Source organism: Globicephala melas, chromosome 2, assembly GCF_963455315.2.
Source record: "Globicephala melas chromosome 2, mGloMel1.2, whole genome shotgun sequence".
Lineage (NCBI taxonomy): Eukaryota > Metazoa > Chordata > Mammalia > Artiodactyla > Delphinidae > Globicephala > Globicephala melas.
The window spans coordinates 2,498,245-2,518,134 of NC_083315.2; the positions used below are offsets into that span (position 1 = coordinate 2,498,245).

General features: G+C 56.0%; 1 protein-coding gene across 11 annotated transcripts in view; it reads right to left on the reverse strand.

Moving 5' to 3' along the window:
* Positions 1–19,890, reverse strand: part of ZNF438 (zinc finger protein 438) — a 498,265-nt gene that overhangs the window by 26,851 nt on the left and 451,524 nt on the right. For all 11 annotated transcript variants that reach the window (XR_009560622.1, XR_009560612.1, XR_009560604.1 and 8 more), the window contains one exon: positions 12,211–12,316. The gene's annotated coding sequence lies outside the window, so the exon portion shown is untranslated. The remainder of the gene's footprint in view (positions 1–12,210; positions 12,317–19,890) is intronic.

Sequence of the window (19,890 nt, forward strand, 5' to 3'; positions counted from 1 at the left end):
GCAGTATGCGGCAGACACAAAGGGAGCTAGTTTAATCGTACCGAGCTTCCTGGACCTGCGGTTTGCTGTGTCATTAATTTCAGAAAGTTCTCTGCCATTATTACTTCAAATATCTGTTCTACTCAGTTCTCCATCTGGTATTCCCATAAGGTGCGTGTCACACCTTTTATAATTGTCTCCATCCTTGGATGTTTTAAAAAAATTCTTTGTTGTTGTATTTAAGTTTGGGAAGTTTCCATTGGTCTATCTTCAAGCTCATTGCTTCTTTCCTCAGCTGTGTTGTGTATGGATGAATCCATCAAAGGCACTCCTCATTCCTGTTTTTTTTTCTTCCTAGCATTTCCTTTCGCGTCTTCCTTATCTCTCTGCTTACATTCCCATCTGTACTTGCATGTGGTCTACTTTTTCCATTAGAGCCCTGAACAAATTAATCACAGTTAAATTCCCTGAATGATCATTTTTACCATCTGTGTTACATCTGAGTCTGCTTTTCTGATGCATCTTTTGTCTCTTCAGACTGTTTTTCTTTGGTTTTGGGTGGAACTTACGATTATTTTTGTCAAAAGCTGGACGTGCTGCACTGGGTAATAGAAACTGAGGCAAACAGGCCTCTTCTGTAAGGATTTATGATAATCTGTCTAGGAGTTGGCTTTGTTTAATGTTTTTTGCAGCTATAAGCACCACAGACTTTAGATCGCCCTGGGGTCCCCATGTCTGGTTTTTGTCTCCACTCTTGATCTTGGGCTTCTCTACATCCTCCTTCTTGGAGGGAGTGTGTCTTGTAACCCTTTCAGCTGCAACCCATTGTTGTTACGGGGAGCCCTGTTGGTGTGGAGAAGTGGAGGGGAGGGGAGAAGCGTCATCATCTTCTAGCTAAATCTCAGCCCTGTAGGGGGTGTGTGCCTCTTGTCTGTGACCTTCACAAGTGTTTCTTTTTGTGTAGTGAGGCAGGAAGGCCTGGGGAGGGATGCTCTTCCCAGACCCGGGACAAGGCTAGCTATGGTGAAGCCACAGAGGGCACTCTGGGATATCTCACAAGGGCCACTCTTCCTTCACTTCAGCCATAGCCTTAGACCTTCGCCAGGACAACCCGGTGGAGTTTCTGGAGGTAAAGCTCGAAGAAGGGGAGGGGGCGTCCCCTGAAGGCCGCACTCCCCAGGAATTGGGTGCTCTCACACAAGTGCATACTCAGCCTCCAGCAAGTCACTGAAACGGCCGCTGACGTGTCCCTAGCAGTTCACGGGTCCAGCAGCGTTGGCTTTGGGTAACAACCTCTCAGCCGTGCCTCTCTGCATTCTCTGCAGATTTCAGGGCTGTGGTTTTCCCAGAAACCTCAGTTCTCTAATGCAGGGGTCCCCAACCTCCGGGCCGTGGACGGTACCAGTCCACGGCCTTTTAGGAGCCGGGCCGCACAGCAGGAGGTGAGCGGCGAGTGAGCAGCGAAGCTCCGTCTGCCGCTCCCCGCCGCTCCCTGCCACTCACATGACTGCCTAAGCCACCCCTCCCACCCTGTCCGTGGAAAAACTGTCTTCCGTGAAACCAGTCCCTGGTGCCAAAAAGGCTGGGGGCCGCTGCTCTAATGGGTCAAAGAAAAGGTGTTAATTTTCAGTTTGGCCAGCTGCTTCTTATCGTTAAGGATGGGAGTGAGAACTTCCAAACTCTTTACCTGTTGGTTCGGAAACAAAAGTCAGTAAATAACCTACTTTCGGGTGGTGATGAAGTGCGGGAGAATTGACTGGGGCGATGGGCATGAGTTACCTCAAGGTCATGAGAGGGCCGTCTGTGGAAGAGACGTGACTAGTGGGGAGGAACCAGCCTCATGAAGGTCCAGGGGAGGGCGCTCCGGCATCGGGACTGGCAGCTGCGAGTTCTTGGAACGGAAGGGCCTACGTGGCCAGAGCACAGGGAGAGGCAGAGAGGAGGGAGGACAGAGACTGGGCGGACGTCTGGGGTGACGACATGCAGAGCTGAAGCCGGCAGGCAGAGAAGTGACGTGATGTGACTCATATCTGCAAATGACCCCTCTGGCTAGAAAGTCCGTAGGTCCAGGTTTGCCCAGGACAGTCCTGGTTTGTGTCTTTTGCCTGGTGTAATTCATCATCGTGCCTCCTTCCAATTTTAAAAGTGTCCTGGTTCAGACAACAAATCACAGGATTCCCCGTGACTCTGGTCACAGGGAGGGGCGTGGGCACAGCCGTTGTGGCAGCTGAGAGGTCCGCTGGAAGTGAATGCAGTGAAGACAAGCCATACGGGCTTCTGGCCAGGGTGGTGGCTGGGGAGCTGGGGGGACTGACACCCCCAGGATGTGTGGTAGAGGTGGAGCCAACAGGATTGACGGCGGGGGCGGAGGCGGGCAGCAAAGAGAGGAATTAGGGACCTGGGCAATCATGAGCCACTCCTTCTCATCCCGTCATCCAGGCGCGTCAACTCCATCTCCGAAGACTCTCAAGTGCCCTTCCGCTCCCAATTCTCACATCCACCTTCACTGTTCGATCCCTCCATCTCCCGCCTGAATTCAAGAGCTCCCCTCCAGCCCCACGGGCATCTGGTGTTGTCCCCCTGGGCGGCGACACAACCTCTGGTCCTGCAGCCCACGTCGAGAGCACAGCCTACCTCACAGGGTCAGCATGGCCCTCGTTAACAAGTCTACAAACAATAACTGCTGGAGACGGTGTGGAGAGAAGGGAACACTCCTGTACTGGTGGTGGGAATGTAAGTTGATACAGCCACTATGGAGAACAGTATGGCGGTTCCTCAAAAAACTAAAAATAGAGCTACCATAGGACCCAGCAATCCCACTCCTGGGCATATACCCTGAGAAAACCATAATTCAAAAAGAGTCATGTACCACAATGGTCATTGCAGCTCTATTTAAAATAGCCAGGACATGAAAGCAACCTAAATGCCCACTGACAGATGAATGGATGAAGAAGATGTGGCACATATATACAATGGAATATTACTCAGCCATAAAAAAGAAATGAAATCATGCCATTTGCAGCAATATGGATGGACCCAGAGATGATCATACTAAGTGAAGTGAGTCAGAAAGACAAATGCCATATGATATCACTTACACGTGGAACCTAAAATATGACGCAAATGAACTTATCCACGAAACAGAAACAGACTCACAGACACAGAGAACAGCCTTGTGGTTGCCAAGGGGGAGGCGGGTGGGGGAGGGAGAGTGTGGGATCAGCAGATGCAAACTAGTACACATAGGATGGATAAACAACAAGGTCCTACTGTAGGGCACAGGGAACTACGTTCAACATCCGGCAATAACCATCATGGAAAAGAAGATGAAAAAGAATGTGTGGAACTGAGTCGCTCCACCGTGCAGCAGAAATGAACCCAACACTGTCAATCCCCTCGACTTCAATTAGAGGAAAAGCAGAGCCTCAGTCTGCGACCGCCGCCCCTCACGGCTCCCCGCGCAGGACATCCCACCGCTTCTTCGACAGCCTTCCACCCCTTGGGTCAGCAAGGCCTTCTGCCCGGGGTCCTCGCCTGCCACCTGTGCCAACTGAACTTCTTCCCTCCCTTCATGCTGCTTACACGGCGCCTCCTCAGCGGAGCCCTCCAGCCAGCTGCCCCTCCCTTCTCTGACCACCCAAGACCCTCAAATCTCTTTCAAGGCCCTTACATAGTCCATCTTATAAAGCGGCCATTTATGTATTTCCGCTCACCCCTCAACTAATCTGTAAACTTCTGACGGAAAGAGGACGTTCTCCCAACCTTCCATCCCGCAGAGCGCTCAGCGCGTCACGAACGGCCCAGCGCTGCGTGGCGTTGAGTCTGGCGGCAGTGTGAACGGCTACGGCCGCTTCGGTTGGTTTGACCCTGACAGGCCGAGCCCTTGATACGCCATGAAGTCAACCAGGTAGGAAGCTCCTCGTGGGGTCCTCACTCCGAACCAGCAGTAAGACCCGTGCCGGGCAGAGCGGTCCGGACCCGGGCCCAGCTTGGCCCTGGCATTCGGGATGGGTGGGTGGAGGAGGCAGGTAAGAGTTAGACCCTTTAACTGCAGTCTCCCCACTTACCAGCTGTGTGCTTTGGGCAACCTGCTGAACCTCTCTGTTGTCTCAGGTTTCTTATCTGCAATGCACTGGCAGTAACAGCACCTGGCCAGGGTTGCTGGGAAGATCCCACAAGATAAAGCAGGTAAGATGCTTAGCACAGAGTCTGGTATAGGGGACATGGTCCGTATCAGCCGCGTGACTGACGGAGCTGAGGCGTGGAGAAAGTCATGACTGCAGACGTTGATGGGCTTTGATCATTTTATTACATATTTTAAATTTTTTAATGGGAACTCTCAGACTGGAGGGGTGAAGCGGGTCCTGATGCAGGAGTATAAAAGGACACACCTGCCCTGGAGAGCAATTTACCAAGAACCTGGACCCAGTCATTCCACACCTGGGGAATCCAGACTATGGAAGTTCGCAAAAATACAGACAAAGCTTACTCCGAAAATGTTAGCCCCAGAATTATGAACGACAGCAGAAAACTGGAATTGAGCGACTATTGTCTAAGGAAATAGTTAAGAAAAGTTTGGCATGATATCAAGCGACACATATGTAGTTATGAAACGCGTATTTACAAAGACCTCCGAATGACTGGGGGAGATGTCGATAATGGTAAGTGAGAAAAGCAAGCTACACAAAATACTACGTAAGTGAATGTAATTATGTGAAAAGCGTGTGCGTGAAGAAGAACATAAAATAGAGCCAAGTGTTCATCCTCGGCGACCGTTGCCAAGCGATGAGATAACGGACAGTTTTGATTTTCCTTTTTCGACAGTTTCTAAAATGAGAGACTGTTTTTTTGAATCAGAAAGAAAAATGATGCTATCTTAAAAGACGCCGGGTGCTTGCTGGGGAGCCGTGCCAGTGCAGCCTGTGGTGCTGCCGCAGCCGTGGCCCCCGGGACGTGCGGCCTCGAGCAGCCCCCAGCCCGTGGACTCGCCTCTCTGGACCACGGCGGCCTCCGCGGAGAAGCGGCGGATCCTCACCTGTCTGAAGGCCGCGGGCCGGGTCAGGCGATCTAAAAGGCTTCTCCAGCCCCGATGGTCTCGCAGGAGCCACCTTGGTGAGGCCCCTTCTCTCAGACAGGGACATACGTGGCTAGGACCAGCCGGCCAGAGGGGCGAGGAGGGCGGAGGCCGCGTGCTTCTCCATGTCTCGCGCCGAGGACTCGCTCCAGGGCCGCAGCTGCCCTGAGCTGCCCCACCAGGCAGGAGTTTCAGGAAGAGGAGGAAGCCGCTGTCCTTTCCTCTCCTGGGGCTGTGGCCCTGCAGCCCTACTTCACCCCAGGGCCTCTGCTGCCGGCCCTCAGGGGTTTCTCAGACACGGGGCACGCCTGTGGTCCTCTGCCTCTAAGATGCCCGAGGTGCCCAGGGCCCCGCGAGCAGAACCCCACGTCCTTCCTGCCCCCCTTCTCCCCTGGGAACCCGAGGAATACCACATCTTCTGTTCTGAAAACTCAGTCTGGGGGCTCAGAAGCTGGAGTGGGGATACGGAGCTCGCTCTGAACCTGGTGGGACAGACAGGCATCCCGGGCAGACACCCCCGCAGGTGGCTTCTACCTGAAACTAGCAGCCCAGGCACTGACTTTCCATCACGGGATCCTGCATGGGGCTGATGTGAGGAACGTTCTTCCCAAGCTGCAGGTCAGCCTGGGACGAGCCACCAGTCGCACTGGGAGGGCACAGGAGTTTACCTGCCTGCAGGCACAGATGAGTTCACTGGGATGGGCCCAGCAGGGGAGCATGGATCCGGGGCCTGGCTCACATCCACGCCCTGCCCTGCCGCTCGCTTACTTGGCTATGTGACTGGTGAAATTATCCGATCTCTGTAAGTGCTGATTTTCCCATTTATAAAATCAGAATCCCAGTGGCCCGTACTGCACAGGGACGCCCTGAGGATTAAATGAGAAAATACACAGAACGTGCTTTCCCGGGGGCCTGGCAGAGAGCAGAGGCGCACGAAGTGGCTCTTTTTGTTAGGAAGCTCTCCTTGGGCTCAGCACCCCTGCGGGCAGGGAGGGGGACCCAAGAGATTAAAGCACATTCCTGCTGCTCCGGTGAGGGAGGACCCTCCCCAGGAAAGCTAAACAGCTAAGCAGTGGGTGACTCGGTGCAAAAAACAGCTGGAAGGCAGCAAGGCTACTTATAATAGCCTCGTCTGGAGGCAACCCTAACGCCGAGCCATCCTGTGATGACTAAGCAAAGCCTGAAACGCTGCAACCCCGCGGCCCGCTGCAGAGCCGCTGGAGACGGCCAGCGTGCCGCTCATGTCCATACATGGAGGGGGCCTCGGAAAGGAACGTTTCCAGAAGGAGGTCGCAAGGTGGCGTGTGCACACCGTTTGCCGTGATGGGTAAACAGACGTCCAGTCCCCCTCGGGGGTCCAGAGGGGCCTGGAGGGCTGGAAGCAGTTTAAAGCGCTCGTCAGGTTATTTGTTTTTTCCCCAACAAGTTGCTTAAGGACCGGCTGTTTAGAACGGATCACGGTGCACCTGGGAAGGTCAGGGGGCGTTCGGAGAGGGAGCGAGGTGTGGGAGAGGCTGGGAAGGGAGAGGACGGCGCTTCAGCAGGTGTGGGAGCATCCGCGGGTTTGAAAATAGAAGCGGAGTTGCCCCAAGGGCACAACTTGGCTTCCCCCCCCCCCACACCGGTCTCTTTGGCCAAAGAAAGTGAGTTAAGTGGCCGGAGGGGCAGCAGGAAAAGTGGGTGTGGGGAGCACGGGGCCGTCCTTCCCGGGGGCGGGGGGGGGGTCAAGCTCTTTGTACGCGGAGCTTTAGGCTTGCCTACGGCAGCGGCATGGGTGGACTGCCGCCGTGCTCTCCCCGGCCCTGCCCAGATGCCTACTCGCGGTGCCCGAGGGGCCCGTGCCAGGGCTGCAAAGCCTGCATTCACGACGATGCACAGCAGCCTCTCAAATAGGGTCCCAGAGACACCGGAAAGAGAGCTTGGAAATAGCTGAGGAACTTCCCCTCCATCCCGGCGGCCGAGCGAAGGCTGCAAGCCGCGAACGGGAGTCTCTACGGCATCTCCGGGCTCGCGGCGCCCTGGTTTAGTTTACGGGTAAGTCAGCCGGCTGTGGTCTGGGTGTGGCCAGCCTCCGGGATCGGCTCCTGGGTCTGGGTTCTGTCCCCCGACCATCACGAAAACGCACACGACAGACACTGGCGCCCACCAGGTGGGGCGTGTATCCCGCCTCTGCCACTAGACCGTGACGCTGAGCAGGTCTGCAGGCGTCCGGGAGCCACCGGTTACTCGCCTGTAAGATGGGGCTGCTCCTGCCTCCCTGCAGGGCTCCAGAGTGAGCAGTAACGCGGCTAAGATCTGCTCAGATCAGAAGCCAGCGAGCGGCGAGCGCTGCCCCCTTCTTGCCGCTGCCCCGTGCCTGTGGTGGCACAGGTCCCAGCCGCGTGACACAGTCACACTCCGAAGGCACAAGCCCGCAGCGTGAGCAGGCCCCCTCCTCACCCCGCCCCCCTCCCTGTCCCGAGGCCTCCGCTGCCCTCAGAGGTGGGTCCTGCGTCGGAGACGGGCTCCCCCTGCCGGCAGGTAAGGGTAGTGCTCAGGGCAGGTTGGCGGATGGGCGGCAGCTGCAGACTGTTCTAGAATTCCCCGGGAGTGCCCCCTGCCCTACTCCAGGGTGGGCCAGCCGTGGACCAGCCACCTACAGCATAAGAAGAAACGTGTATTTGGTCCCTGTCCCTGGTTCCTCATACAGAGACCCCCGGAAATTCCTAAGTGATGGGGTGAGAGGAGTGTCTTTTGTCCTACTATTTGGTCTTTGTGGCTGGAACCATCTCTCGGAACTTCCTGGGTGATGGGAAAATCTCTTGTCCTAATGGGGCAACTGCTGTTGGGTCCCCAGATAGCTCAGAGTGGGGCAGGTCCCCAGAGACCGAATGGTGGTTAGAAGCTCAGAACTTTCAGCCCCAATCCCCAACCTCTGAGAGGGGAGAGGGGCTGGAGACCGAGTTATGATCGATCATCACTACATGATGATGCCTCCATAGAAAGCCCGATGGCATGGGGTTCAGGGAGCTTCTAGGCTGGTGGACACAGCCATGTGCCAGGAGGGCAGCACCCCCAGTGCACAGGGCAGAAGCCCCTGCGCCTGGGAGCCTTCCGGACCTCGCCCTGTGTTTCTCCCCATATAGGAGTTCACTTTGTCGCATCCCTTGTAATAAACTGGTAAATGGGAGTGCGGCGTGTTCCTGAGTTCTCGGAGGTGTTCTAGCAAATAATCACAGGAACCCGCCTGACAGCCAGCTGGTGGGAAGTAGGGGACGCCCAGGACTTGTGACTGGTGTTTGACGTGGGAGCAGCCCTTAACCTGTGAGGCTGGGGTGTCAGTGTCAGAGCTGAGCCGAAGTGCCAACAACCAATTGTGTCGGGAGACTCGGAGCTTGTGGCACTGGAAATCACCGCACCATCTACACTTTCGGAATGGAAGGGGGCCCCCCACACATGGAGGGAGACATCACAAACACCATCTTACTAATGAATGGCCCTGGGAAGGGGCCTCTGAGAGCCTTCCTAGAGACATACATAGGCCTCCATCTCACAGCAGAGGGGCCAGGCCAACCATAAACAAGACAAAAAGACAACCCGTGAATACGAGAAAATATTTGCAAATGATGCGACTGACAAGGGCTTAATCTCCAAATATACAAGCAGCTCATACAGCTCAACATCAAAAAACAAACAACCCAATCAAAAATGGGCAGAAGGGGCTTCCCCGGTGGCACAGTGGTTGAGAGTCCACCTGCCGGTGCAGGGGACACGGGTTCGTGCCCCGGTCCGGGAAGATCCCACATGCCATGGAGCGGCTGGGCCCGTGAGCCATGGCCGCTGAGCCTGCACATCTGGAGCCTGTGCTCCGCAACGGGAGAGGCCACAGCAGTGAGAGCCCCGCGTACCGCAAAATAAATAAATAAATAAAATATAAAATAATGGGCAGAAGACATACAGATGGCCAGAAGGCACATGAAACGATGTTCAACGTCACTAGCTATTTGAGAAATGCAGATCAAAACTACAGTGTGGTATCATCTCACACAGGTCAGAATGGTCATCAGTAACAAGTCTACAAACAATAAATGCTGGAGAAAGTGTGGAGAAAAGGGAACCCTCCTACACTGTTGGTGGGAATGTAAGTTGATACAGCCACTATGGAGATCAGTATGGAGGTTCCTTAAGAAACTAAAAATAGAGCTATCATACGATCCTGCAATCCCACTTCTGGGCATATATCCAGACAAAACCCTAATTCAAAAAGATACATGCACCCCTACGTTCATAGCAGCACTATTCACAATAGCCAAGATGTGGAAACAACCTAAATGTCCACTGCCAGATGAATGAATAAAGAAAATGTGGTCTATATATACAATGGAATACTACTCAGCCATGAACAAGAACAAAATAATGCCATTTGCAGCAACATGGATGCAGCTAGACATTATCATACTAAGTGAAGAAAGCAGAAAGAGAAAGACAAATACCATATGATATCACTTATATGAGGACTCTAAAATATGACACAAATTAACATATCTATGAAAGAGAAACAAACTCACAGACACAGAGAACAGACTCGTGGCTGCCAAGGGGGGAGGGGAGGAGGAGGGATGGAGTGGGAGTTGGGATTAGCAGACGCCAACTAGTATATATAGGATGGATCAACAACAACGTATAGTGTAGAGCACAGAGAAGTACATTCAGTATTCCACGATAAGCCATAATGGAAAAGAATATGGAAAAAAGAATGTACAATATACGTATAACTGAATCACTCGGCTGTATAGCAGGAATTAACACAACATTGTTAAAAAAAGGAAAAACAATTCTCTAACAAGCCTCCCAGGCCGCTACTCAGATGCCCTTGTCCTCTGTGCTCTGCCCACCCTGGCTTCTGCGTCTCCTCCCAGGCCTGGCAGCTCTCGCACAGGCCTTCGCACACCCTCTTCCCTGCATCCGGAATGACCCAGTGCCAGCACGCACGGCCACCCCTTCCAACCAGCCATCCCCTTCGGGTCTCTGCTCAAGCATCCTTTCACTAAAAACCTTCCCTGGCTGCTCGGTCTAGGGGGGGTCCTTTAGAACAAATTCCCCTGAAGTCTCATTCTTTTCCTTCCTCAGAATATGCATCTCAGTCTACAATTACGTATCAGTCATGTGACTGTTGGATTGATTTCTCTGATCACTACTGTATACCTGTACCTTAACAGAGGAACTAACAGTAGTAGGTTCTTTACAAATATTGACTGAATGAATGAGTGAGTTGAAATATAGGGCCCTGACCCATCTTTGATATTCCAAGATTTATGACCTCACAAAATAGGTCAAGGCCACAAGTTCCATGCATCCAATCATCAGAGGGATGGGGTATTGGAAAGCCAGGAATAACAAACAGGAAAGCCATCATACAAACCGGGTGGCTATGCAAAGCCACTCTCCCAGAGTGGCGGGCACAGATGGAGAGAGCAGCAGGGTCCAGGTTTGAGAATCGACCCGACTCTATGCGGGGAGTAAACCTCTGATTTCAGAATGGCTCCTGCAGTGGCTTTGGAAGAGTGGTGAGGGCGTTTTTGGGGACCACAGGGTCAGAAAGGGCCCCAATGGCATTCCTTCGGAGGAATTCTTTCGGAAAACTAAAGACATTGAAGTAAGGCGTTGGGCCAATCCCAAGCAACAACACTTTTTTGTTGCTCCAGTGCCAACAGCACCTCTGTTGAGAAATGCTGACGGGAATCTGGGTGCTGGAGGGCATAATACAGTTACATGTCCCCCTACACAAGCTCCCCCCGTGATTCTAAGGAACTGAGCCCTCACTACCATGAAAAGAGGAAGTGGCTGTTTACTAAGACACAGAGAACAAAGGGGGGGGCACCCACAGCACCGGCCCTGGTGCCAGAACAGAGCAGGACCTCAGTCAGGATGGCGGCTGGCTCACACGCATGGGCGCGCGCACACACACACACGCACACACACACACACAGCACGTGGGTGAGCTCTGCCTGGCGTGCACGCACACAGGTGCACGGACTGTGGCTGACAAGGAAGGTGGTGTTACGGCTGCTCCTACACAGGGCCGGTCCTCCTCGCCCTCCCCGCCAGGGCTTCCGTCTGGGGAAACTGGAGGCTTAGGGCTGGGTCTCACGGTGCCACGATGGTGATGACCCACTCCAGCTGCCCTGGCCAGGCTCCTCTCTTATTGGTGCTTTGCGCACAGGACCTCACTCTGAGCGGTGGCGGCATGACTGGTCTTGCCTTCACTGCTCCATTTTACGTGGATGGCAGCTTAACGCTACCAGGATTCCAAGTTATGTTATGGGATAAGTTGACCACTTTCTTTCCAATGTATGGTGAATTCCAAACCAAAAGGTATCCAGGACTCTTCTTACATCTACTTTCCTAGGTGAGGTCATCATAAATGATTTTCTTTAGAAAATCCCGTGTTCAACAGGCCCCAGGTCTCCTTTCCCCACTTCTTCTCCAGATCATCTGGTCATAAATGGAACGGCCAAGAAGTTCCCTGACCCATCCCCTGGTGACGGACAGAACTTTATATAATATAACACGATCTGACGGGACACAGTATATCATACAAATTCTCCCAGTCTCTGTAAGAATTCTGCTAACAACTGGCAAATGTGCTTCAACGATCACACGGATTCTTTTCCTCTGATAACGAATGTAATGCGTGTCTATTCTAGAACATTTAGCCAGGCGCCAAGAAGAAAAACTGACACCCACTCACTCCCTCAACTACACAGATAATCGGCGTTAACGTTTAGCGATCCTTCCCCCCCAAGCCTGTGTAAGATATCCGTTTTTACATGAAATTGAGGTCATAGGAGATGTGCTTTTTAAGTGGCCCTTTGCATTGGGCAATAGATCACCACGTGGTCCGTAACACGGTCTCCAAGGCTGTTTACCATTACATCGGATGGATGACCCCACACTCACTGAACAGATCCCCTCACGCTGGGCATTTGGGAGCAGCAGGGATGCTGCGCTCAGCACTCCTCCACTGACTCTTCCTGAGAATAAATTCCTGGAAGTGGAATGGCTGCGTCAGAGAACGCAGGTCTGGATACTTACGGCCACACTGTCTTTCCCGAGTTTCCTAACAGGGCGTACCGTCCCGAGCATGTGTACGAGTGTCCCTCTCCCCAGACACTTACCACCAGTGAGCGGCTGGTTTCTTCTTGGCTCTTCCATTTTAGATGCAGTGGGCCATGCAGGATACAGGGAAATTCGTCTTTGGAATTCACCTCCATCCTTGGGAACCTATAGATACACAAAAGACAGCACTTCTGAAATGACCAAGGAAACGTAGGACATGTTTACATGTGAACAGAACGCTGAAACAGGTTTTGCAAACGAAATGATAAAACGACGCTCTTTTGCTGACACGGTATGGATGAAAATTTCGGGCCTGGCCCTGCCCACGTATTTAAAATAACCTATTCGTCAGTGACAATGTCCCCATCACCTGTCACTCTTTCCACCCAGTTGTTGGTGGCATAGATTTTAGAGGGGCATCACTCCAAGCTCTATGTCTCCTAGGGCTCGTTCTGCGTCCCCCAGGCCTGCAGTTCCGTCTGGCTTCCCTGAGCTGGGGAAGAAGAAGATGACCTTATTTAAGACCTTTCGGGGAGAGCAGGGGAGAGATTCTGCCATCTGTCAAGGTGAAGGGTCCTCCTGGGTGTGTGTCTGCCGCCTCCGTAGACTGACTCAGGCCCAGGGAACGGCCGTGGTATTTGGATGCAGGAAAACACCAGTGACTCATCTTCCTCTGGAAGGCAGGCAAGACCGTGGCATCCTCCTAAGGTGAAGGGACCTCATTTGAAATTCACCCAGAATCCCCAATGTCTCAAACAGTTCCTTCCGTCTGAGAAGCTGTACAAGGTTTGTCACATGTGGCGATTCACCTTTGGCCACGGCAAGCTCTAACTCTGCAATTCAATCATCATATTGAACAAGTAATTTCTAAATTGGTCCTGCGATCAAGACTGTGTTACAGGAATATTAACTGTTTGAAATGTGAGGCCAGAAGACACATGACAGCCTAGAGTTTACGGCTCGTTCTAAACGACGGTGGCACATTACTGCTTCCTAACACCATAAATTGGATGTTGTTTATAATAATACAGCTAGAGCGGTAACACTTTATCATAAGAGCTGCTGCCCCCACGGAAAATCATTATTCAGCGTACACTGGATAAACTGGTCATCACTCACGGGCAGGTGACGTGGCCCATTTTATTTACAGGGGAGTGGGCAATATATTATCTTCTTATTAGGTTGATGTTTTTTCCCAGAAGGATTATGTTGCTTCTTGTGTGTTGCTCGGAGGGTTTTGTCAGTGTCACTCGTCTTACGGGCATTACGCCCAGAGCAGAGGAGTAACCGTCCCTAACCTCAGAATTATTTTCAGAGGAGAACCTGGGAAAGAGATTTTCACCTACAGATTTAATCTCTTACTTCCCAAATGGAAAAACAAAGAGGAAATGATGACGGAGATGAGTAACTGCTCCCCAAAGCCGGCCAGGTCACGAGAGGCGAGCCACCCTGACTTGAGCTGCCCTTTACGTACAGGAAGACAGTGGCTGACTGTGGTTCGGCAGATGGCGTGAGGCTGGGCCTTGCATCTTCCTGGACGTGCGTCCCCAAAGGAGCTTGGCCACCTCTCCCTGGTGCCTGACAGAGAACTTGGCCTTGCTATAAGGGACAGAGTCGTGCTGTGGACGTCACAGCATGATGCGAGCTGCCCACCCCGACAAGCTTGGGGGCGCCCCCCACTCTGGAGGTGAGCACTGCTGCCCTGGCCGCCGTGCTGCTGCCACAAGGCAAACCGCCCCGGGCCCTGGCCAGCAGTGCCCTCCGCCAGGAGCACGCGTGTGCCACTCAAGCACCAGAGATGCCAGCCAGGCCAGGCGTGGGCCGTGAGGGGCCGCTCCTCACTAGGTCTCAGGCTCCCTGGAGCCACGGAGCCTCCTCCAGCTTCCGGCACTCTCCAAGGTTCTGGTGACTCGGCCTCCGGGCCACACTACAGTCTCTCCTGACCCGCCAGCGTCAGGCACATTGAATTCGTCTGCTGGGACGGCTGAGTCTCCGCAGGGAGCCTGTGGGAGGGGCTCCAGGTAGAGAATCGCAAGCACACCTGCACAGTGTCTCGCCGTTTTCGAATGCTGCTCCAGACGCTGTCTCGAGGTGATGAGACCGGGGACTCGAGTGCGGGCTGGGAAAGCCCTCATCCACGAGCGGGCGCCCTCCGGCTCCTTCCTGGTGGCTCTGAGCGCCCATTTCCTCTTCCGGAAAGTAGGGTCCACACTAGTCCCTGTGCGATTGGGTTTCCAGGAGGACGCCGTGGGCTCACCCACACAAGCATGCGTGCGGCGCGGGCTGTTAACTCCCACCAACGCCCCCCCCCAAAAGAAGTACTGCAGGAGGGGCGGGGAGGGCAGGATGCAAAGAGCATCGACTGTCTCATCTGCTTTTACGCGGGCCGTCCTGGCGCCTTTTCCACCACCTTCCTCTCTCACGGGTGGGGAGACCAAGGCAGGTTCCTCACTATGCGTCGTCCCTATTTGGGGCGGACGCTCCCCCGTGCACCGGGGGGCGGGGGGGTTCGGCAGCATCCCGGGCCCCCACTCAGCAGAGGACCATCCCACACGTGACAACCAAGAAAGTCTCGGGACGTGGCCAGTGTCCCCTGTGGGGCGACGCTACCCCCCAGTTGAGACCCCCTGAGGCGGGGTAACTTGTCAAAGGCCCATGGGGAGCAGGGAGCCAGGCCCAGAGCCTGGGGCGTGAGGGTCACAGGGGCTCATCAAAGCGGGCATTGAGATGGGGCTCCAATCGGGCAGGACAGATGGATACAGAGCCTTCGAGGGAACCTGGACGGACGGAAGGCCGTGTGACGAGCGGCCAGACGCAGAGGCCAGGAGGCGGGCACACGGAGCAGGAGGACAGATGGGCCGCGCAGGCCTCAGGGAGCCGACACAGGAGTTTGGAGCCGGGGCGGAGTCAGGCCCAGGGGCCGGGGCAGGGATGAAGGGGCCTTCAGGCCGGGCCGGGGCGCGGAGACCCGTCTGGGACAACAGGCGCCCCATGGCCGACAGGAGGGCCTTCCCGGCGCCACCGTCGTCCTGGCAATGGGGCTGTCATCGCCGACCACGGACAAGCAGGCTGGGAGGGAAGGATGCCATGAACACAAACCGGGGTGAGGAACTGGGGGCCGTGGGCACCGCAGGCCCAGTGCCCACCAGGCGGGTCGGCGGTCCCAAGCCTCGCTCCACGCAGAGGCCGTGGTTGCTGACATGCCCCTGACACCGGCCCGTCACCTGCCCCCAGCCTCCCACGGACAGACAGCGGGGCCTGTGCTGAGCCTCTGCCTGGCTCGGAGGGGCCCTCGGGGGGGTCTGCTCGCCATCTGGGGAGACAGGGTTTCCTGAGGCGAGTGACAGAGGTTCATGCCTCTCACACTCCCACTCCTCAGGAAATCCGGCCCTACAGACAGCCGAAAGAAAACACCCTCTGCGGGCCATTGGGCTATTTTTTTTTTTTTTTTGCGGTACGCGGGACTCTCACTGTTGGGGCCTCTCCCGTTGCGGAGCACAGGCTCCGGACGCGCAGGCTCAGCGGCCATGGCTCACGGGCCCAGCCGCTCCGCGGCATGTGGGATCCTCCCGGACCGGGGCACGAACCCGTGTCCCCTGCATCGGCAGGCGGACTCTCAACCACTGCACCACCAGGGAAGCCCTTCTGGGCTATTTTTATTCTGCGTGGCCCGGCCGAGGCTTGCCTGTCTCCACCGCTGTCCACCGGGGAGAGTTTCAACCCGACGTGTGTTCAGGAAGATGCTAGAAATTTCCAGCTTGCAGATGCTGGTGGGCTGTTAACAGAGCTCGGCCCATGCAGATGGGCAGCCTGGTGGGAGGCCCCAGGATGGACGGCCTTGGAGAGAAGTTGGTGATGGGCCCCGCGGGCTGTCAGATCACAGGCCTTTTCATTCTTCGACATTTCGGGAGACCAGAGCTTTCTGTCCCAGAGCTACACACCAATCCCTGACTGGTTCATAGAGTCACTCCCACAGTACTCAGAAACCCGAACGGCCGCTGGGAGCAGGGCTCCAGGCCCTACACTGGATCTCAGGACGATCTCTGGGGTGAGAAGCAAACAAAAAATTGACCTAAAGCGATAAAGCCCATTAGAGCATCGTGGGAAGTTGTGCCCTGCATTATGGCCAGACAGCTCCACCTTGCTGAAGAGCATCAAAACCGATCCGCGCACACGGAAGGCTGGTGGTTCAGCCTAGGAAAGCAGGCGTCCCCAGTTAAGCATGGCCAGCTGGACCGATTCTGTCCTCCCTTCCCATCGTCGGTTACCCTAGGAGCCAAGAGAGGTGCAGGTCAGCTCTGAGCTGGCTTCCCTGCTAGAGCTGCGGGCGGCCCGCCCTCCCGAGGCCCCGCCCCGGGTGCCGTGGAGGCCGGCCGCCGGCAGAGGGGGCCCCAGGCCTGCCGGGAGCCAGACTGCAGGCGGGGAAGCCGCGGCCGAGTGTGCCCTGCCGCCGGAGCACCCTGGGGATGAGGCCGCTCAGAAGGCCAGCTGGCTCCGTCCCCACTTGCCAACTGACGGAGGCTGGTGTCCACGGTGAAGTCACAGCCAGTGGAAAGAGGCGACAAAACCAGCAGAAGGAAACTGCAGGCCGGGAGGGGGCAGGGCCAGGAAGCCCTGCTTCCCCTTCGAGCCGGCACCGCAGCCCGCGCCAAGGCCCACGGAGCTCCAGTCGGCCTTTGGGGGCCCCTGCCTGGGGCTCGTCTCTGTGCGGGGCTGCCCGCTGGCCATCCTGAAGCTGGAATCCTGAACCGAGGCAGGGGGGAGGGGAGGGAGCCAGGGGCGGAGGCCAGGCGGCTGGCAGGCCCCCTCTGACCCCGCACGGCTCGCTGGTGGCCTGTGGCGGACGTCAGGAGCTAGAGCCACTGGACACGCCGAAGGGGACCGTGAAGGCAAGGCTGGATGCCCCACGCCAGGGGACAGTGCCTTCCAAAGGCTGAGGACCCCGAGACGTAACAGCTCTGGAAAGTTCAATGTGACTGCGGCACGTGTCTGTACCACCCAGCTGTGGAGGGCGGCCTGTGGCTTCCGAGACAGTGCCCAGAGGGACCGCAGGACAAGAAAATGATGCGACAGACCCCGCTTAGGAAGACGCCTGCCCATCCGCTTGCCAAACGGTAAAGCGGCCCCTTAGCCCTCCAACCCAAAGTGGAAGAGGCCCCGCCGCTGAGCCCGCAGGCGGCCCTGGAGCAGGCGCACCTGTTAGGAGGAGGGCCTGGCTTCTGCTGGAGAAATGGGTGACCCCGACCGGGCTTTCTGTCCCCTCCTCCCAGAGGGTCTGGGGGCCTGCACCCTCCCCGGCGGCAGAGCGTGCTGTCCGGCTGCCCACGGCGACAACGCCCGCAGCTCCGCCTTTGCCAGGTGGCCCTGAAGCCACCACCGAGCACAAACTGGCCACCGCAGACACTTCCAGAGCGCCCAGTGCCTGCAGGCCAGGCCCTTTTCACCCAAGTGATACGTGTTTAACAGTTGTTTATTCGCCATACAAACGAGCAGAGGCCCGCGAGGGATCAGAGCACCGGGCAGCGGCCTGATCCGAAACTCAAACTCCCTACCTGTCCTTTCCATCCCCCGTCAGGGCGGCTCTGGGAGCAGCCCCGAAGGCTCGCCCTGCAGCTGTCTGGCCCGGCGACAAGGGTGCCCTTTCTCTTGTTGGCATTGGGTGCTGTCAGCGCCCCTCCTCGCCCCATCCCTGCAGCTGTGAGCCTGGTTTCCTTCATCTGTTTCCAAGCCTGCCTGAGCTGCAATGTCCCACCTGCTTCTCCACTGCTTTATGTATCATCTGAGCCGTTTAAATAAATCTGGGCTGTCTTTTAGGGTGTTTATAAGCAAGTGAAAGTCGGGTCTAAGGGACAGAGTATTAGTTATCCTAGTCTCCTTCTCGTATTTACTTCCTTTTCTTTAAGACTGTTTTGCTGTTTCCTCTCTGGGCCGCCCAGGGAATAACTGTAAAGGAAACCAAATACGACGGCAGAACCCTCCTTCTCCTTTCTTCCCTCCTGCTTGTCAACAGCCCAGGGGCTCCTGTCCTGGAGGAGACCAATCTATAAACTCCTGAGAGCGCAGCCTTCCTGGGGGAACTCGCCCTTCACAGCACACAAGGCTATACAGCTCGGACAACAAACGCTACCGTTTCCAGACGGAGGGCAGCACGGAGGCCTGTCGGGGGTTCCGTCTGTGACAGCACTTGAAACATTCCGGAAGCCCCTGTTCTGGGCCCACTGGCAGGGCCCGGCCGCCCTCCTCTTCTCTCCCGGCCGCTGGTGCAGACAACAGTGGCCTCCCTGCTTTCTTATCCCTGGCTTGCAGCCAGGTGACAGGGTGTCCCCTGCCTTCACCTCGGCCTGGTCTCCAGAGGGCTGCCTTCCCCTGGTGCTGACGCCCCGAGACCCCAAATACCAGTTTAGAAAAGGCCCCAAGAATTGTGAGGAAATGAAGGCCCCCCCACCCACCCATTCCACAAGCTAGTACCGTGACTCAGCTGTTTCCTCTCAAATCCCCGCGCCTCTCCCTCCTCCCCGGGGCTCTGGAGCGATGCTTGGAGGGTGCTGGGGTCCCACAGCCGAGTGCTTACTGAAAAGGAGGCCTCTGAGCTCCCAGGCTGGGGTGGGCAGCCGCCAGGGAGAAGGGGCTGGCAGGAGAGGGGCGGCAGAGTGGACGGGGGAACTGTGCGCCCGATACGCGCAGACGCGGCCCCTGGGTTCCGTACCTTTGCAGCTCATTGGCAAATAGCACGGTTACCTACACGGCAGCCACTCGGCCGCAGACCCAACACGCACGTACCTGGTGGGGACCTTCACGGGTAAAGGTCAGCGTGAGCAGGAGACCAAGAAGATATCGCAGGGGCGGCGGGAAACTGCCACTACCCCGTCCTCAGCCGCGCCGGGCCCTGAGTTAAGCTTCTCGCGTGTGCGTGTGCGCACGCGCCCGCCCGGCCGCCACGTGGGGAGGCTGGAGCTGATTGGCCAGGTGGAAGCTGGCCTCCAGTCCCGCTGCACGTCGGCTTCCTTTCACAGTCCGGCTACGGCCGGGCCTGTGGGCAAGCCTCGGAAGAGGGGGTGAGAGAGCATACGCAGTGGGCCCCTTCTGTCGCCCCTGCACCCACGGGCTGCCCGGGCCCAGCCGAACGAGGGTGCTTAGCTCACATGGGACCCGACGGCGCCCCCCGAGCTGGAGGAGGGTCACTTCTGAGGTCCAAGATCCCCACGTTTGTTTATGTAATCAGTTCAGGGAGGGGTGATGAGGGTCCCTGTTACCTAGGGTTTTGTCTTCCAAAAGCCAGAGACAGAAAGGCCGCATTGGGCAGGAACGCGGGGACCCCACAGGAACAATAAACAAGGGCCACTGGAGCTCATTTTCCTCCCTCCCTGAGCTGCCGAGTTCACTTGAAACAACCTGCTGCCCAAATTGGCCTCCTCGCCCACACACGCTCCCTGCTTCCTTAGAAGTCAGAGAGGAAAGGTAAAAAGAATGGCAGAAATTAGTGCTTTGGGTTCAGGAAATCCCAACTCCTGGAGCCAATGGGTTAATGTCGGGCCGCTGATAAATCCCAGCTGTCTCAGCCATTCCAGCTGGAGGCCATGGGACCGGGGCTGGAATGGGCAGAAGGACCGGATCTTAGGCCGTTTTGACTTTTGTTCCTGCTTCCCCATGGGTCGATGCTAGACTTCCAACTCCCCGCCTCAGCCTGGACGGGCTCTTGTAAAGTTACTTTCCAAAGAAAGCAGAACATCTCGTGTGAA